General features: G+C 44.7%; 1 long non-coding RNA gene across 1 annotated transcript; it reads right to left on the bottom strand.

The window, feature by feature from the left end:
* Positions 1 to 1,264: 1,264 nt before the first annotated feature.
* On the bottom strand, positions 1,265 to 9,565 carry LOC149915371 (uncharacterized). Its single transcript, XR_016459064.1, has 3 exons — positions 9,382 to 9,565; positions 6,718 to 6,789; positions 1,265 to 2,336 (listed from the first exon to the last, which is right to left on the bottom strand). It is a non-coding gene; the product is annotated as an uncharacterized LOC149915371 (long non-coding RNA).
* Between the last annotated feature and the right edge of the window lie 14,888 nt (positions 9,566 to 24,453).

Genomic DNA, 24,453 nt, shown 5'->3' with positions numbered 1-24,453 from the left:
GCGTGCCCATTTTAAACACAAAGGATGATGCCTCTGTCTGAAAAAAACTCATGGGATCAAAGCTGTGTGGAGCTGGTGTCTGCCCAGCCTTGGGATCAGGGAGGTCTTGAGGATGGGAGGAGTCGGTTCCTTCTCGAAGTCCCTGTCAGTCCTTATTTTCAAACTATTGTGCAGCTTTGATACAGTGATTGGCATTGGAAGAGCTTTGATCTTTTATTTCCTTTTCCCAAATGAAGAGCTGAAATTGAAAAAAAAGCCAGCTGGCCAAATATTGCAGATTAATTGCAGAGAGATACGGAACGGAACGAGTTAAATCTCAATTACTGCAGTATTACTCCTAAATGGTTTACTGTATGATGTGAGTCACGGTGTGGTTTGGTCTTCTGTCTATGCAGAGTTTGCAATTTTTATTATTATTATTATTATTTGAAGGAGAAGGTTCATCAAAACAAATTACACCAATGGCTTTATGGAGCCCAGCAATGCAGCCAGCCTGGCAGCCCTGTGGTATCGATCCCCCAGAATGTGAGAAAACCCTATTAGAGCACCTCCCCAGCTGGGCAGCAATATCCTTTTGAGGAAAATTCTTTCCTGATCCTTGCTTTAAAGAAGTGATTCGAGATTAATGTAAAGACCATTTGTCATTTTGGGTATAAGAAATGCTAATGGCTTTACCAGCTTCTTGCGTTTTCTACAAATTAAGTTTGCATTGTGAACCTCTCTGTCAGGTACAAAGCAGTAAAGAAATAGCAGCAATCAAACTGAGTCACTCATCAATTCCCTGCTAATTGTCAGACGTGTTTATTGCAGGAGAGAATTGATAACCTGTAATAAGATGTGATGGATTTAGCCAGCTGTGTTTCTACAATTTCAGGCTGGTGCATGGCCAACAGAAACCAAGCAAGTTAGACGAGTTCAAAAAGAGGAAAAAAAAAAAAAAGAAGAAGAAGAAGTACAGTAGTGTTGATTCAGCACTGGTGTATTTTCCTCTCCTGATTATTTTTGTAATAATAAGTGTCTGATAAGTGGGCTAAAGACTGACTGGAGGAGATGGGGTTGGAAAAGAATTGCCATTCTGTTTGTTGATATTCCACCAGTTAATCTGAAATGTAGGCAAGTCATGGAATAATTCAGACTGGCAACATATTTCATTTAGAGACTTTCCTTCTCAACTTCTCAAGCTAAAAAAAAAAAAAAAAAAAAAAGAGAACATGCTGTCTTTATTAGATCTTGATAAGTAAATGGAATCAGAAGGAATACTGCCTACACAAGAAATAAAAGGAGACAGAATCCACAGCACAAAAAGCTCTGCTCCATGCAGACATTCACACTGCCATGCCACTGTAAGCCGGCTGCTGCAAAACCCTGCCCCTGCACTGGCCCCTCTCGCATGGGATGTCCTCTCCCTTTGGGATGAAGATGGAGGTGATGTCCAGCCCTGTGCCTTTGGGACACAGCCCTGCCATGCTGCTGAGGGTTGTGCACTCAACGTGGCCATGGCACATGTGCATGGCCCAGAAATATGGCTGGAAGGGGCTGCTCAGGTGTTCTGCTGCCAAAACTGGAGAAGGCCCTGCAGGGCAGAAGTTTATCTCCTGACGTATCGTATCCTGAGCACAGTGATGTGGCACCCTTGTCTGGTGATCTTCTCTATCAAATTTCCTCCTACTGAAATCCTGCCAAACCAAAGTTAATGACCCCAAATACTGGGAACACTCACATGATATTTGCAGCCGACCACATTCTCCCCAGTCTTTCTTCATCTTGGCCTACTCAGTTCATGAGCTTGCAGAGAACACTTCATCCTTTGCCCAGCAGGGTTTGAATTCAACCAGAATTCACAAGCACTCCGGTAAAATTTGGGCATGATCTGTGAAAACCTAGTACAATCTTAAAAACCAAAGTTGTTCTGATGATGCCTGACTGATGAATGCGTGGTGGCCAAAGACAGCTAATGAAACATGACTATGTTAGTCCTACAGAAATCACGGCAATTAATCATACAGTCAAAGGAGCAAACATGATGACAGAAACCGATGACACCTTCACATGAGACTTAAACGTCTTCCTGGCAGATAATTCATTCAGGATGCAAGATTACTGAGCTTCATGCTCTGAACTTCATGAAGGCCTTTGATCTGTGCCACATGGGGTTAGATTAGAAAAGGCATGAAATGTATACAGGTTCTTCAAATTGCAGGAAAACTTCTCCTTGATCACAAAAGAAGATACGAATCAAGGAGAATTCCTTAAGGAAAATCTCAAAGTTGAGGTTTTCAGCAGTGCCCCCAAATGCAATTAGGATGTGGTGAGCCTTGGTTTGCTTTTGAGTCCACCTGTGTGAACAGAAATTGGAAATAGAAACATTAGAGCAGCTTCCTGTACATTTTGCAACCTGGATTTTATTAATATCTTCCCCAAGCTGGGATTATTTTGCTCATGACTGTTGCTCGAGCCTGCCCAGGCTTTGTTTGGAAGGAGAAAAACACTCCTTATGGAGGCACTCTGTATTACCTAATAGAAAATGATAGCATTCAACAGCTTTTATTTTTAAAACAACCATTAAAATTTAATGCATAATCATATCCCGCTATGGAATCCTACAAGAGTGTTAAAAATAACCCAACAGGAAGCATAAAATCACTTATTAAATTCTACAAGTATTTACAGTAATTTCTTCCTTGGACTCTATAAAAATTCCTAAGCACCCTCAATTCCATCTCTACCAGATTCTCCAGGATTTTTCCAATGTGCTCCGCTATTTCTTCTCCATTTTGATGAACAAAGAAGCAAAGCAGCCTGCTGCAAATCTGAGATCTGATGAGCTCAACACTGGTTGTTGCAGTGCACAGCTTTCAGATGGTGAAACACAGCATAAAACTGTTGCCTTCAGCTCTGGGCTCACGGTCTCCAGTTCACCCTCAGCCTAACACTCACCCCAGTTCCCCTTAACAAGATTATAAATCCACGTGGCTCCTGCTTTTTGGCTCCCAGTTAGCCAACTTCAAAAGCTATGGTGTGAAACTTTGGTATATTTTAGTAGCTGTAAAATTAGGCGCTTTGGTTCGCAGCTTATGGGAGGGGCTCCTGAGATGTTCTCTCTAACATTTCTTGTTGGAGGTGGACAAGGCAGCCAAGGGCTGAGGTCATTGGGACTTCGTGCTGAGCAGGAACGGGGGGGATCAGCAGTGCTTGCCAGCAGACTGTCTCCCAGTGACTGTCAGGGTTATGCAACTGGATGTCTCCATGGTGCCCTGGAAAACTGCTGCATCTCTGCTAGAGATGCTCTTTCTGAAATAGCCGCTGTGTTTCAAAGAATGACACTTGCTGGCTGCCCAGACACAAAGGCACAATCGTTTCCATTACAGAGCTTGTCTCATCACCCCAGGTTGTGCTGGCCCCGAGGAGTTGCTGTCTAGAGACTGTGCAACTGGGCTGCGATGATGGGTCATGCTCCACGGTCGGCTGCCAGGAGTACTTCTGGGAACAAAGACGTTCCCTGATTTTTCTGCAACTGAAGTAAATCTCAGACAAAAAACCCAGAGGGAGCTGTTGGCACACATCATGCGGCCATCAAACAGGAATCCTGCTCATGGATCAGCCAGCTCCTTGGCAGGCAGGAGCTTAGAAACCATTTAGCACACGAAAGCTGGTAAATATGTATGTCTATGTGGATATATGTATATGAGACACTTATGCGTAGGGAAGGTGGGCTAGGCATATCATTTTCCATAGCTGAAAATGTGTCACTCAGCCATAATTGCTAAGCTAAGGGTAATCAAAATGATTGCTTTAAAGGTTGCTCAATTACTGCTCTCAGAGATGCTTACATCCACAGTTGTAGTTTTGATAGGGTGGCTCTGGCGAGTGGATGAATAGAGGCAGCAACATGAACCTGGTGAATGATGGTATATTCTTTTCAAAACCACTCAACAACATGCTATCTTTGCAGGCTGCAAACTTCCCAATAGATGAGGGTTCACTGTGGTACTGAAATGAAATATAAACAGATGCTCTTCTGCAATTAAGTCTAAAGAAGCTGCACATTTGCATTCATTTCACACTTGCTGGTAGAGTTCCTCCAAACTACTTCCAGGCAGTAATGTCTCTGGTTTGGGAGCCCAGAGCTGAGGTAGGAGATGTTTTCTGCAGTTCATGTTGTTTTGCAGCTGTCCTTAGGATGGACTGCTTGCCCACTCCAACACAACTGATGTCACCTGAACACTATGGGCCAAGCTCCCTAAGCCAAACGCAGATTGAAGACCAAAGACATTTTGCAGCTTTGCTGTTATCATTTGTGTGTCTTCAGCCCCTGTTCAGCTCTTCCTAGTGCAGAATTGGTGCTGCTCACATGGTACAGCCTCTGTATAGATGGGTGCTCAGGGAATTCTGGCAGGAATTACAGGGAGCTCCAGCACTCAGCATTGCACTGACATTAAGTACTTGATGGACTTTGGTTTTCCCAGATGAGTTTTCTCCCTGGCACTTGCTTCTACCTCAGACCTGCACTGTGTGTTATACTGTTTGCTCGGCTAGCATCCAGCCCTGGCCTCATCACAAAGGCCATGTACATAATAAGGCGTGCGTTCCTTGGGTTATTTATGAACTAAGAACACATCCCTGGGCAGGGCAGAAATACTCTGTCTCTCTTCAAGAAGCACTTCTTTATTTTCCAGATGCAACCAGCATTTCTAAAAATTCAGTTTCTTCTTCCAATTCCTGGTCATCCTCCTTCTCCTCATGGAAGATGTATGCATTTGTCATAAGCTGTTCCTTGATGGGGACATCAGTCACCCTGAGAGCCGTGGTCTGGTTGTGCCAGGAGGGATGCAGGGAGCAGGGATGGGGGAAGACACAGGTGGCATGATGGCTCTCGCCTTCGCTTCTCAGGGCATTTGGAGCAGGCAAGTCACCTCCTTGCAGCATGCTCCTGCACTTCATCCCAATCTGACCACCCTGTCTGTCACCACCATTTCACCATCCCACACGTAATACAGCAGGCTTCAAAACCTGCTTCTTACAATGCACAGAAAGAGCAGTGTAGCAAACGCGAGTGACAGCTTGTTTTTTGATTTTATAATCACCATAAAAGTCCTTTCCATCTTGGAAGGAGAAACATAATGGTGAGGAATCCAACTGTATCCTTTGGAAATTGCCCAGCTGACTCCAGAGGAGGATCAAATCTCCAGAATGCAATAAAGTAGACAAATTTGTCCATGTCAATGGGAAAGTCACTGGCCTCTGGTCAAAAGCATATTCTGTATTGACCAAAGAAGTGGTGCACGGGGTCAGGAACTGAGCAGCTTTGGAAGATTGAACGATAGGAGAATAAAGGGCTAAACTGCTAATCCTATCATGAAAATATAACTTAATCTGGGGCTAGGTATTAAGGATAGCATCCAAATCGTAGCAAATTCACCAAATTTGCTTCTGTGTGCTTGTGCTGACAGAGGTACCAGCTGGCTGCCCTTTGTTCTGTACAGGGTTGCATCCAATTACTTGCATTACATCCAAAGCGCACGATATTTCTCATGTGAGAACATTTAAAAGTTTAATCCTTGCGAGAGGATTCTCAGCAATCAGAAGCCAGGCTTTTCCTGTCACCCTTAAGAGAAAAATAACTTTGCACCAGTTGCATTCTGCACACGGGGCTGCGCGCACGAGGTCCGCAACTCACCGGGGACTAAGCCAACCTTGGCTCCTGCTTTGTGACCTTCCTTTTCATTTTTTTTCCCCCATTCTTTGCTTTTGTTTCTCCTAGAGGCTCCTCCCCTTGGCCTGTTCATGGCACATGTACGGGAATTCAGATGTTTGATGCTGAATTAGGATGTGCAGCACTGCACAGAGCCTGGGCTGTGAACCTGATGGCATAGCTGCAGGACGAAGGCAATGATACTTGCTAACAGCTCATCCCCCACTGATGCTGTCATCTTGCTTCACCATGCAGCAGTAAAAATTAAAAACAACACGTAGCGGGGGGAAGTAATTCGCCTAAAGATGAAGGCTTGCAAAATAGAAAAGCAGGAGAGTCATGCACGGGTGATGGTACATGGTGTTCCACGAGCCCTGGCTGTTCTTCCACAGCACTCAAACTCACTGGTGGCAACGGATCTTTAATGCTGTTTGCAAAGCAGCTGCCCTGCTGATGGTTTGTGAGCATGGAGGGAGAACAAGAACACAGCAGGCTCGAGCCACTCCAGGGTTGGAAGCCACTCAGCAAAAAGAAACTGAAGCACCACTCAGCTCTGCATTTGAGGGAAGCAGTTCTTGGAAACGAATGGAGGAAATAAAACACCTGTTCACTTATGTGGAACAGAGCAGGCATGCTTTTGAAGAGGAGTGCATTTAGATCCTAGGTGTAATTATAGCAGCACTGACGTTATCTCCTTGCTTCTAGACTCCATGCATCTGTGGGATGTGGCTAGTGGCAGTAGCAGGGCCACGTCCCACCCATCACCCTGAGGTGTGTCACTGAGGGGGGGCCCAAATTGTCCCAGCTGCCCCCAGATCAAGAGGCAGCAGCATAGCACCCAAGCTGGCCCTGTGCTTGGTACTGGGCAAACCCATCAGCCTTTACAACAGAAAGACTATCTGCTCACATAGCCTTTATATTCCTTCTTTATTCTTCTATATTCTTTATATTCAAGGCTGTCTCCTGAGCTGATCCTTCAGCATACATCGAGCCCACACAACAGCTGGAACAAGCATGAGACAAACCTGTTCTGCTGTAGCCTTGCCCTTCTGTGCCTTGCTTGTCCTGGTGCCCGTGATCCTCCAGCTCTCTGCATGCTGGAACCACAGGGTATCTTACTTAGCACAGATGTAATTTGTTAATGGGTAATGTAAGCATGATTGACTGCAGATGCAGCAGCAGATTTAAGCACTGGGTCTGCATCAGAATTCCTTTAAGTTTGCTAATATAGTAAACTGATTGATTAATTAACTTGCAGACCATCTGACTTCCCGCTTTTGTGGCAGTTTCTGTTGGAATATCAAGTCACTTGACAGTGACTAGGGAAAGAAATATGTGAGATGCCATGCATACCACAGGCAGCAGATTAATTTTTTTTTACCAGGAAAACAAACATTTCACGTCTGATTGAGAAACGTCTTGTTTGGAGATCGCTCCAGTGTAATTAAATGCTGGAAAAGCCAAAAACACAGCTGCCACCTCCTTGCTCCACTGCTCACAACAGTTGGAGGGCTGGGGGGCAAGGCAGGCCAGGTTTTTGGAAGAATTCACCAGGCTTGAGGTCAACTGTGTAGTACCAGAGACTGGAGCCAGATTCTCAGTCATGCTCAGCCTCCTTCTATGGAGAGGAGGGAAAAAAGAAAGCAACCCTGCAAATATTCTTTCAGCACAGGCACTTCTATTGCAATGCTGGGATCATTGCTGGTGCTGCTGGGGAACTCTGCCCGCATCCTGCCTGCTGCAAAATGCCATTCACCAGCGGGCTGCTGGCAGGACAGCAGCTTGTTTAAATAAAGATATTTGCTCAGAGGAAGCTTATTAATTCTCACTCAGTGTCAGCAACAGCAGAGAAACAGCGTGACGGAGAAGTTCAAACGCTGGGGAAATGCAGTCAACCTATAAACAGGAAGTGAAAAAAAAAAGCCCAGATTGCAAGGCATGTCCTGCCCTTAATCACTGTGGGCTCAGCTGCCCCTGCACTGCTGTTTTCCTCACTGGAGGCTCTGGTAGCTCGTCCTTGGCTGAGTTTTCTATTTCTAGCAGCAGCCAATTCACAGATAACAGCACCTCTGCCTGGAGAACATCTTCCACCCTCTGCTCGATGCTATAGAAAAGCTGGTTTGGTGCCACCAGACTGCAGAGCTGCTCATTGTGGTGGTGGCATGCCAAACTGTGCGTGCATGTAGGGAAGTGTGGTGCTTTGTGCTGGAAAAACCCTTGTGCCTACTGCCTGTGCCATCCCAGAGGTGATGGACCCCATCCTGCTCCCATTTATTGCCCAAAGAAAGCATTGTTGTCCTCCTGGCACTGTGGTGCAAAGCTCACGTTCTCTTCTGGTTTGATTCCTGGGAGTCTGAGGGCCATTGTGCAGTGATCTTTCTTTAGGAACGACTGCACTGAATTCAGCCCTGTGCAAGCGTTGTGATTTTAGAAGAGCTGGGTACATCCTGACAGAAAGACACAAGCTGAGCTAATAAGAATTCGAGAAGATTTTGCATGCACATTGCAAACTGTGTCCCGAAAGGAGCAGAACAGGGTGGAAGAGGCAGCGGCCACTGGCAGAGGAACGCAGGACTGAGTCACGGCCACATCGTGCCAGCACTGCCTGCCTGCTGCCTGCAGTGCCTGGGAGAGTTCTCCGTATTTCTCTCTCTTCCCTTTCTGCACAGGAATCATTACTCACTCTGCACACAATGCCAGGTATGTTTTATTGTAAAACGGGCAAGGACAGGGAGCGACTGGGCATGGGAATGCAATTGATTGGAACTCTGGATTTCCTATATGACTTCAAATTATAACAATCCGAGATATTAAGATTTTGGCATCAGGACTAGTTTGGAGGATAATTATGTGCTATGATCTAATTTTTGGGATCTGCATGTAGTTGCCAAATCTCCACGGCTTTCCTGTCTCCCTCGAGAGCAGCTCAAGCTATGGGTTTCTTAACTCTTCGCCCCCTAGCAAATTTTTTTTCTCTTTTTCCCCACCTCTAAGATCTTTGGGAAAGCCTCTCTCCAAATGTAGAATTCAGGCTCTGTAGTCCTTATCATTATAGTCCATGGGAAAAAAAGGAAAGCAAAGTGCAAAGTGCTGGCGCAATGGGCATCTTTTGAATTTAATGCACCGTTCAAGGAGTTGGATTCAATGACCCTTATGGGTCCCTTCCAGCTTAGGATATTCTATGATTCTGTGAATTCTGTAAGTTAAATAACTGATGCCAGCATAAAGGTTTATGGATACACACACAAAACACTCCAACTTTATCACAATTGATTGGAAAGCCTTTTTCCTAAGCACTTATAAGAAAAGCACATAGCTTGGGTGAATTGCCATGTCCTAGGGCTGATGTCTGCTGAGAATGAAGCCCTAGAGATGAGAAGTGAGGTTCCCCTGGGATGAGGACACCTCTCTGGCCTCCTGCATGCTGCTGTGTTCTTTGGTCCCAACAGCTCCCTTCCTGCCCACTGCCCTGCCCCAGCTTTGCTCCAGCAGGCACAGAGCACGGACCTGGAATAGTTCTTATTGCCACCCTGCACTGCATAGCAGCTGTGATCAATTCAGCCAAGCTGTGGTCACGGAGTGATTTACGCTCCTTCACTGTCTCTTTTCAGTCAAAGTTGCCCTGGATATTATCTCTGCTGTGATTCACTGCTTTGCACCAACTTAATTCTCCTGAAAGACTGTCTCACCTTCTGTGACTAATTAGAAGCTTTGTGTTTAACTGTACCTCTGTACCTCTGGCAGTAGGTGTGGAACAGATCAGTGGTCATGGCACCGAGTTGTTGGAGCTCAGGAAGTGTTTGGACACTGCTCTCAGACAGAGGGTCTGAGCTTTGGCTGGTTCTGTGTGAAGTCAGGAGTTGGACTTTGTGATCCTTATGGCTCCCTTCCCACTCAGTGTTCTATGTCTCTGTATGGCAGCAGAGTGCAGACTCAGGGCTTGACCCCAGATTCAGTCTTCACTAGGGGACATTTAGCATGGAGGCAACACCTGCCTGCATAGTCTGAGCTTGCTTGGGTAAGTTTATTCTCACTTCCTGATAAAGCAAACCATCCCCCCTCAGGCTTACTGCTGGAAAAAAAAAAAAAAAGAAAAAGAAATCAATCAAACACCAAAAACATGTTAAAATAAACAACACACACCAAGAATCTGTTTTCCCTTGTTTCCCTTTGTCGGAAGTCAGCAGGGCTTTGATGTGGGGATGCGCGTTTGATGCCAGCGCCGCTGACTGACAGCCCAGCTCTGAGGAAGAGTTGGACTTCACACAAACAGTCCCACGTTCACAAACTTGTCCACAAGAGCATCCAAGAGCCCGGAGTTGCCGAAATCTGCAAATCCCAGCACCCGAGGGCTGGCAGGAACAGGATCCCACAGGCACCTGTCATAGCAGCCCCTGTGCGATCGCTGTTTTTTTCCACTTTGGTTCCTGTTCTGGCTGGAGATTAAAACACGTGGTGTCAAGAAATGAAGCAGAGCCCCTCCCTAAGGCCTGGTGGATGCCTGGGGAAAGGTTGGTCTGCAGGGAATTGAGCTGAACATTTGTGAAAACTCAGCTGAGCAAAAAAGCCCAGGAGCACACAGGGACTTTGGCAGAGATGGAGGCAACAGGGGATTTAAAGCTTGTGATCTCCTGAGAGTCGCTCCCAGGAAACATCACAGCCCTCTACAGCAGCGTTCAAAGCAGTGAGAAGAAAGCTCTTCTGTCTTTGCTGGGTGCTTGGGGCTGCACTAATATGGGGTTTGCCTTCTCTCCTTACATAGGAATACCCTGAGGGTTGATAGGGGGCCACATGGTTCAGCACTGCTGAAAACTCTCCTCCAACTGACAACTATTTGTTCACCCAAAGCTGTTTAAACCAACTGCGTTTTTGCTCCTGGAGCTTCAGGAATCCTTTGCCCAAACCTGATTGCCAACCTCCAGGATCTGCAGATGACCAAGTCCTCCAAACCCTCAGAAAACAGAAAAAAATGTAAAGACATCTTAACTTTTGACAAGTGGGACTCTGCACATTTGGGTGGCACCTTTCTTATCACAGGGAAAGAATTTGTGCCCGTTTTGGAGGGCTGGAATCAACCTTGCTTTTGGCCCAGCGACTTTTCAAACAACATCCACTTGTCCCAAGCTGTTGCTTGACCACGAAGATGTTTTTTGTTGACACCAGATGGTTTTCATCTAACATGGTATTTTTGTTCTGAAATAATAACATTGCCAGTTGTGAATGAATTAAATTGTCACTGCCCTCACTTTCCCACCAATTATAGTGAATTATGAACAACTCTTGAATGAGAGAATTTCCCTTATAGTTCTTGATACTGGAAGATATATTTGCCTTGTGGCCAGCCCTATATCATCTGGCTGATTTATAGAACTATAACTTATGGCATTAGAGGTGATCTTTTTTTCAGAGCTTTCCCTCAGAGTGGTTTCTTTTTTTCTTTGAAATCACGTGGAAAATGAAGATGATAGATTTTCCCTCTATATATTTTCCTCCCTTTAATAACAATTTGAAGCTGCCTGGAGGCCTTTTAGTCTGCATCCTCATTGTACATTAACTCAGAAACGCACCATTCCAAACACATTTCTCCTAAGTTGAAATAGACTTTACATTTTCTAAAATATTGATCATCCTCTATCCTTGCAGAGAGTGAATATGACACTCGGGACTTAATACATTCAGGCATATAGTAACTTTTTCCTATGGAAAGCCAACCCCTGGAAACAGATTTTATAAGAAAAACAGTTTACCACTATGTTATCAGCAGAAATCACCTTGCAGTGAATGCTGCTGTTGCTAAAACATTTTTTTGTCTGATTTCTTTGGGATGCAGGAAAAACTTCTTTTCTACTTCTTTTTGAATAGAAAAGACACAATCCTTAAAAAGCATCATGGTATAAATGGTGAGAAATGTTAAGACTAATTTTGTATTAAGACTGAGATTGGAAATTTGGGAATCAGAATGCCTGCTCCTCTCGAGGTGCATGTTTCTTATCTGTCTGATGGAACTTATGAGGTTGTATAGAATCATAGAATGACCTGGGTTGAAAAGGACCACAATGATCATCTCGTTCCAACCCCCTGCTATGTGCAGGGTCACCAACCAGCAGACCAGGCTGCCCAGAGCCACATCCAGCCTGGCCTTCAATGCCTCCAGGGATGAGGCATCCACAACCTCCTTGGGCAACCTGTTCCAGTGCATCACCACCCTCTGTATTTCCATGGTTGAACTGCATTTGGAGACTATTTTAGCAGGACAAACTCTTCTACACTTCTCAGAACCTAAGGCAGAGTTGCAGTTTTCTCCAGAACAAATCTCTGCTTGGAACTGTTGACAAGATTAAAGAAGAAAAGCAGTCTTGTATTTCTAAAGTTATTCTGGGATTGAAAAAATCTAAGAGATTTAGAGATTTTTAAAATGCTCTCTAAAGAAAACAGGTCATTTGGCTTCCTCTTCTAACAGCTGCTAATCTTCCAGAATAGATGGCTATGTGAAATTTTGCCCCTGTTGGGCTGAAGTTCAGTTAGATTTTGTTTTCAAAGTTATTTTCTTTCTGGTAATATCTAATAAAATAAAAACCTGTCGGTAAAGATACCTCTGCCTGGCCCACCTGCAAATGATGTCATGGAATTTCTCCATTCTCCAAATGCTGCTCAGCCAAACATCTCATTAGAGAAGAGGGAGGGAAATGTTTGTTGTGAAATAACAAAAAGAGAATATTTAATAGGTCAGGCTCTCAGAAACGCCTCCAGACAGGCTGGGCCAGTCAGGGTCAGTTCAGTCTCCTGGGGCACGAAGCATTACTAATATTTTCCATGGGCTAAGTACAAGAACGAATTTGCTCTGGGTGTTCCTCCAATACCTGTGCTGCCTACATTGCCTTTTTCTTTTGAAATCTTGGTATGAAACATCGTTTGCTGTTGGAGCCCTTTGGGTTGAGTTACAAAAAGTTGGTGGCATTTTGCCTCTATTCTTCAGTTTATTCCATTATCTGGATCTCATTTTCCTTGACCTCAAAGTCACCTCTTTGCTCAACCTCCCTCTATATGATGATGTCCCATTGGGTGAAGCTCACTGTCAACACTGCATTGCTGAGCTCCTGGGCATGGGCTTGGAACATTCTTGTTTTGCTTCTGTGCAGTTCCTGGCTCTCCCCAGCATGTCCCACTGATGGATGGTGCAGGCAGCACTCACGCTTTGCACCTGATGGGATGGGACTCACCAGAACGTTACATCCCCATGCTATGAATGGGGTCCTGGAGCCTCAATGACTCTTGGACAGGTGCCATTCAGCCACTTCATGCTTCTCAGGCTTGCATTTTCCTGCCATCTGCAGATGATTATTGCAAAGCTCAGAGACCACCAGCTCCTGAGCAGCCCAGTCCAGTTATCCCAGTAAGCTAATTTGATGTGGTGTGCTGGGAGGGGAGGAGCTGGTATCATCCATCTCATGAATGAAAGGTGCTCAACTCTGGTTTGGTCGAATGGCGCAGCAACCTCAGACTATTATTATGAACTGGTCCTCAGCAGCATGCCAAAAACCCAGCCCTCTTGTGAAAGGAATAAAGTACTTGAGAATCCAATATCTTTGGTGCTAATTTTAGGCATGTGTGCTGGCATGAGGGGCTTGTTTCATCCACTCAAATCTGGTGCACTGCCACAGAGTCAGATTTACAGACTATTGCTGTCCCAAATAGCACTTCATGTGCAGGAAATGAGGGGAAAAACACTGGGTCCCTCATCTCTGAGGGGTTTGAGCTGAGTTACACGAACAAAGTTACGTTAGCACTGGAGTTATTTACAGGTTGGCTCGATGAAGCCTTAGTGACAGATTTAAATGAATTAATTCTATGACTTTCATTTACTGTCTTCCCTTCTTCCCCCCTCCAGCTATTACATGTAATTACAAGAAATCTGAGTGTATCACATCTTCAAAAAGACATAATGAAAAGCAATAGCAAAGATATTCATTTCTTCCTTCTTGATTATTTGCCTTGGCTGCTGAGGTGGGATGTGGATGGGCTGTTCCCCACAGCCCCCCCCCCCCCAGTGGGCACCCGCATGCTCAGTGCAGACAAGATCTGGCAGCCCTGTAGCAATTGCTTCGTGCTTCCTTGGCCTCTGAAACCACCTTAATGATTATGTGAGACACCCATGGTAAGCAGCCTGAATGGGAGCTTTTATTTTTTTAAGCATTAAATAAAGAATGTAAGTGTAAGGTCTCATAGAATTCTGTATTTGCTGGACCCAAATAGCATCAATTCAAGCATCATTCTGAGTCATGGTTCCTGGACACCTCGAGGGATGGTGGCTCCACTACCTCCCTGGACAGCCTGTACCAATGCTAGGCCACTCTCTACCATCATTAACTCATGGAGAAGAAAGACATGAGCATGCCTGCAAACACCTCCAAAAATGACAGGATTGAGGATAGAGCTTTGGTGGACAAAGGGGGAACAAAACAATGGCTGGGCACTGACACAAGCAACTTGCAGTGCCATCAAGCCCACCTTATGGCCCACAGGGCCATGGACCAGTGTTCTACCATTGCCATGGGAGTTTGTCTGCAGTTCACCTTGTGCTGTCTGCACAGTGAGGCTGACCTTAACTTCCAGCATATGAGAAAGACTTACTTGTGAGGAGCTACATGGCTTAGGGACGTGGTTTAGTGGGTGTTGTGGTGATGTGTTGATGGCTTGACTTGCTGATCTTAGAGGTCTTTTCCAACCTTAATGATTCAATGATTCTGCGATCATTTAAGACAAAAGAATACTTCTTCAGAAGTACAGCTGATACAGAGCAGCCACATTCCCTCTAAAAGCTCAACTAGCTGCTTTTTTCACATGTATAATAACTGATTTTTGAAAGAAAATACAAAACTGGATTAAGAGAGAAAAGCAATTAAGTAATGACGATGGTGGACATATGGCTGGATAAGAGGAAATAAAAAAAAGAAAAAGAATACTGCTAGATTGGTTGCCTTCAAAGAAAGAAATTTGCTTTTTAAGTTAAAAAAAAAATTTTCCACTGGAACTTGGGCAGAAAGTCAGAATCAAAAAGATATAATTTGAGACGCAGTCCCAAATGAGGACTTGCATTACTGATCCTTTTTTTCTTCTCTAAATGATCCTTCTTTTACATACCATCAGGAAAATTTCCTGAATAAATAAATACTGCTGGAAGTTAAATTGTTATGAAAAAAAATCCTCTCTTTTTTCTTAACAGAGGCAAGTCAATGGTAACAGCCTTCTCTGTGAAATGAACATAAACTTTACCTGCAAAGGAGGTATTCCCCCTTAAGCCAAATGCATGACTGGAGAGAATTTCAAGGCATGGCCATAGATGCATGTAACAGAGACTCAATTTAAATAAAAATTGAGTCCAAATTACTCACCTGTGTTAAGGACTTTGGTTGTACACATGCACCCAGCATGGCTCATCACAGCTTTCCCTGCTTTTAACACCATATAGATAGCAATGAAACCAGTGATATCACTGTTCTGAAATCCCCTTTATCCTCATGGTGAATACAGCCACAATGTTTTAAGCACCTTTGTTAATCCCTGCTGGAGAATAACAAGTCACTTGGTAGATTAAACTTTATCTTTCACATGTGGACAGACGTACCTGCAACATGAAATGCCCCAAGTGATAAGAGAGCAAAGAGGAGGAAGTCACACTAAAATTTTCAATGTTAAAACACAGATTTAGATGTTATACTGATCTTCAGGTGAAGGCTGAGTTATTGGAAGTGATGCGGGCCCTACCTCTCTAATTGGCACAAGGGCTGATAAACATTTCAGGTTGCCCTGGAGGAGTCAATGAACCCAGCTGGAAGTTTTGGATGATTCTTAGGAAAGGCTCAGCAGCACCAACACGAGCTGTGGAAAACGACCCCCTTCTCCCAAGACAATATCTGGGATATGGAAATAAATAAATGAAACTCTGTCTTGTATTTCCTTAGAAAACAGGGTTGGAGAGCTCAAGGGTCCTCTGTGGGGACCTGAGCTTCCCCCAGCACTGCGTTGCTGGAGCTGGATGAACCCCACTGTTTTAATCAGATCACTGGAAACATACAGATGCTGATCCGGACCTAAATGAAAATCTTACATTAGGAGAGAATATGGTGTAGGTGTTTTGGAAGCGTGGATGTGTTCAGTGAAACACCTTCCCTCAGCGGATGCTAACCTTGCTCGGACTTGTTTGTTCTGCAGCACCTTCCTTGCTCTGTATGGTTACAATTTAGCTTGCATTTTTTTAACCTGAAAAAAAAAAAGGGGGTAAAGTGAGAAAACACGGGGTGGGGGGGGGGGGGGAAAGAGTGAAAAAAAAAAAAAAAAAGATTTTTAAATCAACTGTCATTTCTGGCAAGGCTGAGGATCCCGGCAAGGTATTTGTTTATTATCAGGTATTTCCTCAGGATCAAATCCAGAGGAGAGAAGTCTGGTACTAGTTAAAGTCTGTTTAAAATCCTTCTTGAAAAGAGATTTATGCGAGGAAATTACCTAACCTCAGGACAGAGGCTTAGTCAGAGGCAGCGTGGTTCAGCCGCTCGCAGCGCGCGGCTTTTTTTAGCCCCAGCGAAGGCACCCAGTGAGAACAGCAGCAGATTTTCGCTCACATAACGGGATCAAAGCTCCCAATTGTTTCGAAGGAAATGACCCAGTGGGAGGAGCATGGCGGGCACTGCTGTTTGCTCCCAGCCTCCAAACGGCTCTGGAGATGGATTTGGGCACGCGGGCATCTTGCATGGTGGTCGCACTGCTTGTTCCCTTCTTTGGTGGGGCAGCATCCCCCAGATTCCCTTTATGAAGCTGTATAGCCCACGCCTCTGGGATGCTCTTCTGGTCCTTGGCTGCTTTTCTCTTTGTAGTAGGGAGGGGACACACAGCCCTGATGAAGTGGCAGGAGAGGACAGTGGGAGGGCAGCCCCAGTGGTCCCAAGTGACCACTGCGAGTGTGCTGGGGAGTGAATGTGCATGGCTGAAGCAACGGATTTAAGATATAAGGGAAGGGAAATGTGATCCAGCTCAGCAAACAGCAGCAGAGGGTGTGTGTAATGACCGAGACAGGCACTGGATTTAAAGCACAAAGGATGGAAAAACCTATTAGTTCATCCCTGCCACTTCCCTGCCAGCAGCAGTTGGATGCATTTCATTGTCTCAATGATGGGACTTCCACTGTTTCTTTGGGAAAAAAGTTCCCATCCGCAGCCTACTTCAGGGACGCTTCACCCCACGGTCAGGACAAGCCACTGCAAAGCACGTGGCCAGGGTTGAGATGAGGTTTTGAAGGCAAAACACCGACTGAGCAGGTTGAAGTATTATTTTTTCAAGGTCACCACTAAAATATCTGGCAGGCTTATCCCCCGGCTGGGAAATTTTACTGTACTTGCAGAAAACAACCAATATTTTTTATTCTGGTGCCCAACTCTTAGCTGTCTGTGTTGGTTTAACTTCACTGACCCTAAAACACAAACTTAGAGTAGCGTAGTGTTGAACCGGTTCCCTATATGGATATGAATTATGTGTGTAATACAGTAAATTATTGTGAAACAAACATCCAGCAAGCATCCTGTATGGAAACTCTTTCTTCTTTCATCTTCATTGATCATTGACGTATCTGCTGACAGAGTGTGGTTATACCGGCCGCCTATGATCACTCCGAAACGTCTCAGAAATAAGTCTCCATGCAGTTAAGGTTTTCCGCTGCTAAGAAATATCTTAATGCTAAAGGTTTGTTTACAAGGGGTGGCTGTTTCCACTTGCTGGTGCATTAAAGAAGTTGTTTTTTCCAACCACTAAGTAGATCTAAACATTAAGTGTTTCTTAAGTTGGGTTTCCAGCTCCTAGACTGCTATAAACATTAACTTTTGTTGGTTTAAAACAAAACAAAGCAAAAGCAGTCACTGCTTTCACTTCTCCTCATGTACGAAAACAACATCTATATGTATTTTTTTTTGGTTATTTCTAAAAGACTCCTTGTGCTTTGGATCATGGAACATGGGTGGATGAGGTGGGGACAAGTGGCTGGGAGAGATCTATGTAGGGTGCTGAAGTCAGTGTTGGGTGCTTTGGGGTCTGCAAAGCTGTGGGGTGTGAACTCAACTTTGGAGTCCTCTTGTCACTCTGCTCATAATTGTCCCCAGTGTTAATATCACTTTCTGTACAAGAAAAAAAGCTTTTGCTAAACTGAGCTTCAAGATAAATTGGGGGCTGAGGTGTTGGGCAACCGAGCAGTTAGCTATACCTATCACATGCCCTAGAGCATCTCTAAGGGTCTCAGTACCACCACATTGGGCTGGAGTGTAAAAATATCACCAAGGTGGGGATTACCACTGTCACCTCATCCGAAGGGGTGGTTGGTGGGGCTGGAAATGACTGGATGCACTGAAAACACAACCAAAATTGGTGATTGGTGAAAATGGCTGCTGTACCATCATACATTTCCAGTTAGATCACTGGAAATGAATGATCAATAGTACAATAATTGCTGTTTCGGGATGGAAAACCCAGAGTCTGGAAAACATGACTGTAGTATAAAAACAACAGCTTCAATCAGCTGCAAGCAATGCCACAAACTGCTCCAGCATCTGTACATGCCCCATGGTACTACAGAATAGATTCTTATTCATACCCATGTTCTATTTTCTACAACATTTTTCCAATCTTTGTCAAATTAAGGAAGTTCTGGTGATGGTGGGAATTAATTCATGGCTTGAGCGCCCTGAACCTCCGTTGAACTCTGCATAGCTGGAACTCATTGTGGCTGAATGATTAAACTCGAGCAGGGCCAGACGGGCTGCTAAGTGTTGGGAGATGCCTTTCCTCATCCAGGAAGTGAGAGCCACTTTCTGAGAGCTTCACCTAAGGCTCGAGTTACAATAAATCTGCTGCAAGAACTCACAGCAATAGATCAAAATCCCATGACAGTGCACACCCAACGCTCCGTCCCGCTCCCATCCTGGGCTGGGTCTGTATGCACCAGCACTGGGTGGTCTGCTGATGCATAGATGCCACATCAGCAATTATCTGGAAAACTTTAGATTTTTTTTTTTTCCCCTTTCTGGTGTATCCTTGCTTCCTTTATGGAAAGTTTGGGAGCTGGAAGCTGTCTGTGAATTGATCTGAAGTCATAAAACTCCTTTAGAGGAGGCAGAGGGCACGTTGGAGGTAGCCTGCACATTCCAATTCAAACATGACTTTAAATTATTCTTATTAAAAATGGCACATATCAGAACATCAGAAAGGTTCTGACTACTTGAGGGTGGCTCAGAAGAAAAATCACATTGCTTCTGTCTCAGACATCCAGAGGAAGAAGAAAGTCATGAGCTGTCAAACACACAGCGTGGTCAAAATATCAAAATTAAGTGATTTTTAACAGAAAAACTGAAAGCAAATACCTGTTTTGCTTCTCAGTTGCTGCTATTACTTTTAATGAAAAAATTGCATAGAAGTTTTCCTGATTAAAAGAAAAGCTACTCGTATCTCCAAGATGTTTCAAGTGGAAATTGCAGATACACTCTCACGTTAGCCAAAAATGTAAAAAGCATTTCACTACTGAAAGCAATAAATATCTGTCATTCTTCTCTGCAGTCATTTCTCTGTTTTCCTTACCACACAGCTCATTTAAATGCAATGACATCCAAGTTTCCTATCATCAGAGTTTGTTCTGGTCCATCTCATTTCCCTCTTTCATCACTGAGAGATCTTCATTGAGTTTTGTAACTCTTTGATTGCTCACAACCACCGGAGGAAACATCGTGCGTGCAAGCGAGAAGCACGAGGAAGAATAGAGCAGCATCAAACAGCCTCTTCCTCCAATAGTTTTCCTGATGCAAGGCAGCCCAAAGGCAGTATGATGCATGACGTGCACTCTTGTTGGGTGAATTCCCTGTCTGAGCAGGAGCAGGGCCACCAGCACAGCCTCTCCTGCCCTGTGTAGCAAAGCACAATGCACGGAAGCTAGGGAAAGTTTATCGCCAGCCCCTCAAGCAGAGATGGTCACAAGGAGACAACACATGTTCCAGCACTGAGCAGAATGTAGAGCCTTATAAATGGCACATTTCAGAAATGGGAACAGGATATGTTTTTCCCATGGTTTGGGAACAACGTGAATACTTTCTCACATGCTGTTGGTGAAGTATTTTGACACACCTGTGTGTTTTGAGAGCTCAGTTGAACTTTAAGGTCTCCTAGTCAGCTGTTAAGGACTCTTTTCCTCTCTAAGAACATGGATGGATTACATGGAAATATGATTTAGTTTTCTATTTGTACTGGATCACAGATCAGGATGTTGCAGCTTTCTGCTTGCAAGTGAAAGACAAGCAAGAACACCTCCAAGATGTTCACACAACTCCCTTCTTTATTTTTAACCATACTGAATAGGGAAAATCTGTTTACATGCTACAGAGGATGTTTTATTGCTGTTACTTCCTACAGAAATGTCCTCAAACTTCAAGTGCTGGCAGAGACAAACTGCTCCCCACATCTCCTCCCAGGAGAGGGAGGATGGGTGTTGCCCCTCTGAGCACCTTGAGGCCTGTAACCACCTCCTCCAGCTCTGAACAAACCATTGATGCTTCAGGGCATCTGCACCTTGTTATCCCAGATGGCAATTTGGGCTGCACAGTGATGAGCAGGATCCTCAGCCCCTGGGCACCTCCAGCCCATGGGCTCCTGCAGGGAACCATGCACTTGTTCAACACAGCTGACTTTTTGAAGATTAATGAAATTATAGAATTATGCAAACATTAAGGTTGGAAAAATATCTTTAAGATCCCCCAACCTCAACCTATCCCCACCATGTCCACTGACCACATCCCTCAGTGCCACTTCTCCACAGTTCCTGAACACCTCCAGGGATGGTTCTCCACCACCTTCCTGAGCAGTGCCTCACCACTTTTTCTGAGAAGGATTTCTTCCTAATATCCAACCTGAACTTCCCCTGGGGCAACGTGAGGCCATCAACCTCCTGTCCTACCACTGTTATCTGGGAGCAGAGGCCAAACCCAACCTTGCTCCAACCTCTTTTTATGGAGTTGTTTTTAAGGAGTGATAAAGTCTTCCCTGAGCCTCCTCTTCTCCAGAACCAAACCTTTAATTTGTCTGAGACCTCTTTGGCTTAAACTCATCTGGGGCCATGGGATTGGAAACAGGGCTTGCAAAGTAGATCCTTCATCAGCTGCTGTTTGGAGGGCAAACAACAGGAGCATTTGCTTGGTTTTACTTATGTCCAGATGGTCCAACACCCAACACATCACTCAGCACTGCTAGAAGTCTATATTTAGAGGCCATCATATTTAAGCATCCTGACTCAGGCCAAATTTTCCAATGCACTGAGCACCAGCAGCTCTGGCTGTGTTAATGCAGTTGCCTTGCCCAGGTATGACAGCAAAGCCCCTGAAAGAGAGCAGTTCTGGAGGTGTTTTTCTAAGCTGTAAAACAGGATGGCTGCAGTAAATTGAAAGTTTACAGGTTTCCATCCCCACAGAACAGTTAAACAGGGCACAAAAAGCCAGAGAATTGTGATATTTTCCCCATAAATGTTCTTTAAAAATGTTTTCAATGACCATTTGGCACTGGAATATAATTTCCATCAAAACCTGTTGAGGGACAAGAACAGTTTCCCTCCTTTCCTTCCACAACCGGGAAGAATAATTAATCTCTGCAAAGACTATAAGGAATTTTCCAGATTAGAAACCCAGCTAAAATCAATACCTGGCCTCACGTGTGCACACACACGTGCACGGCCGTCTTGCACGCTGCTGCCTCCAAGAGCTGCCCCTCTGCAGCCCTTGCAGGGCGTCGGGAGAACTGAAATGAAAAAAACACATGAGGCAGCATCACGCACAGCCGCCCGAGCTACCTGTGTTTTATAACATCCACTCTGTTTCCAATTTCATCAGCTTGGCAAACGTTCTCCTGGTGGAAATAATTGAGGCCTGAAAGTCAAAAGCAATGGAGGAAATATCTAAGCTATGAAATGTCAAGGCGCTTTCCAGAAGGGTTCCAATCTCCAACCACATCAAGAAGGGTGTCTGAAAAGACAATCAAGCCTTTGGTCAATTAAGCCTCTCTTTTTTTTTCATTTTCTTTTGCTTGGGAATGCAGTGCCGGAGGAATGCCCGGCCCCACGGGGTGCTTATCTTCCCCAGGCCTGCAGCCCTTGTTTTTCAGCTTCAGGTTCTGTTTTTCCTCCTGAAGTATTTGTATATTACATAGAGCTCCATTCTGATTATTCAAAGCTAGCAGTTTAGGATCTTGTTGTTTCCATTTTATTTTTGCCTTGGGAAGGTAAAACCTTTGACACTTCTAAATGGAACCCAAGGAAACAAAACCTGAGCTAAAAATAAATACTCCTTCCCCAATTAACTCGTATTAAAAACACATTTCAACTGAACCCAAGAGCGTTGAGCCTCTTGCACAGGGGGATTAATTTCACATGAATGTCAGTCACATCTACTGCCCAGCAAATCTTCACATTCTATGGTTCAGGCTCAGAGAAGAGCCACTGAATGCAAGCTGTGATGCATCACAAGATGTCCTACGTACTGCCTGACACAGCTGTGCCAACCTCCTGCTCCTCCATGTACCAACAGCTGCTCCCCTTGGAGAGTCATGGTAGCATGGTAGCACGTCTTTTTGTGTGCATGAAATCTTCTAAACTTTAGGAAACAGGGGAAAGAAGGATGAATATATTCCTTAACTTACCAAAAAAAAAAAACCAGAAAAACAAACAAAAAAAAAACCCAAAAAAACCAAACCACCAAAAACCTAAAAAAGATTCAGTTTTATTTTCCCAGGGGAGTTTAACCATATTAGTTTACATCCTGTGGTATGAACAAATAAACAGTTCTTAACCGATTTCAGACTTGCTGCTGTTTGGGCTGGCAGAACATACAAGGCTCTGCTGAGGCTGGGGCTCCCTGTTTCTGTTCCATGCGCCCCTTGGCTGCAGTTTTTCTTTTGCTCTCCTGCTCCCTTCATGCTCCCCGCTTCCCTCTGCTGTTCCCTGGTCCTTTTCTCACCCTTTTATCTCTCCCTCCACCCCATATTATCTTTCTCAGTTGCCAAATTACCTCTTGTTCCACCTGCTCCAACAAGGGGCTGGCCTTTATAAAATTAATGTGGACTAGGAATAGGGACCTCATTTAAGAGAAGTCCACTGAGCCCTGCAGGCTCTGGGTTCAATCCCTCCCCATCTCTGCTGGCCCCTGTGATGTTGTCCCAGCATGGCTGCTCACACATCATAGAATCACTGAATCATTAAGGTTGGAGAAGCCCTCTAAGATCCCCAAGCCCAACCTACCCACACCATGCCCACTGGCTGTGACCCTCAGTGCCACATTTCCACAGCTCTTATGGCCAGTTGCATTACACCAGTGCTGCCTCCAGCATGGGATGTGGTGCAAGGAGGATGCTGCACTCTCAGTTGTACTGTTTATCAGCCTGCAGACCCCTGAGGAGCCTTGACATTGCTTTTCACTGCACTGGGCTCCGAGTTTGCTTGCTGCTGCATCCTTCCAGCCTCCAGCACAGGCTTTGCAAGCATCTCTACAAAACCACACGCTGAATGCATGCCCTGACAGGTGTGGAGAGCATTGATCCTTGATTTCTTTGCTCAGATAAAACCAGAAAGGAAGAAAGTAATCTCAGAGGCTGAGATTGGTTGGAAATCACTGTTTATCCCCTTGAACTCCCTGCAAAGGATACAATAGAACAATAGGCTCACAGAGCTCGGAGAGGCAAAGCCCTGAGGTCACCTACGCAGCCTCCCAGCTGGAGCAGCATTGTTCCCTGATGGGAATTTCTGCAGTGACCATGTGTTTCCTACCACTGTTACCCTGTTTCTCCCTCCCCCAGTCCTTCCTCCTCTTTGTTACTCCCACAGAGGCTTCAGTTTGTTCATTAAACCTTCACACCAGCCACTGAGGGAGGCGGGTATTGGGAACCCTTATCTTACAGATAGGGAAACTGATGCAGAAAGAATGAGGGTGACCTTGTGAAAGCAAAGCTAATGGCAGCCCTTGGAGCAGGACAGCCCACAGCAGAGACATAGGCACAAGGCTGACAAGTGCAGCCCTGGTGCTTCTCTATGTTTATCAGCATCCAGGTATGCTTGAGCTAAGGAGATGTGCTAAGGGACAGTGGTTTACTTGAATGACCAAACTTGCTTATCATCCCTTTGGGATGTGAGCTAGGATCTCTGCAAGGCTAAGGACATTTCACAATGGGAGGGAAGCATCAGCCAGGCTGCTGACATGGGAGGTATTCATATCAATACATCGATAGGACTGCTGTTCCTGCAGGTACAGGAGACAGCAGGTCTTTAGGAGAAAACTTTGATCATTTATCAAATTTCTGACACCACTGTGATAAGAAGTATATATATATATGCCCATATATACACACACAGATATATGGTATGATACGATAGGATATAATTAGTACAGTATAGTACTGTGTAGTATAGTATGGCACAGTATAGTATAATGGCTTTTGCAGGATTCAAAGGGTGATGTTGTTCCAGTTGTCTGAGCTGGCAGTTTCCAGTTTGTGGCCATGTGGTTGGCTGTGAACTTGACTAATAAAAATGGAGAAAACTTTTTTCTTTTTTCCTTCTTTTCTTTCTTTTTTTTTTCTTTTTTTTTTTTTTTGGTTCTTCCTGACCCTACTCAGTGCCATAAATACCTGTGTGTAGCAGAGGGTTTATAAATAGCATGGTAGCATCCACTGATGGTGGAATAGTGTTAGGTCTGACC

The sequence above is a fragment of the Phasianus colchicus genome, chromosome 20 (genome assembly GCF_987193195.1).
Source record: "Phasianus colchicus chromosome 20, bPhaCol1.hap1.1, whole genome shotgun sequence".
NCBI lineage: Eukaryota > Metazoa > Chordata > Aves > Galliformes > Phasianidae > Phasianus > Phasianus colchicus.
This window is presented reverse-complemented; position numbering and strand designations above follow the sequence as displayed.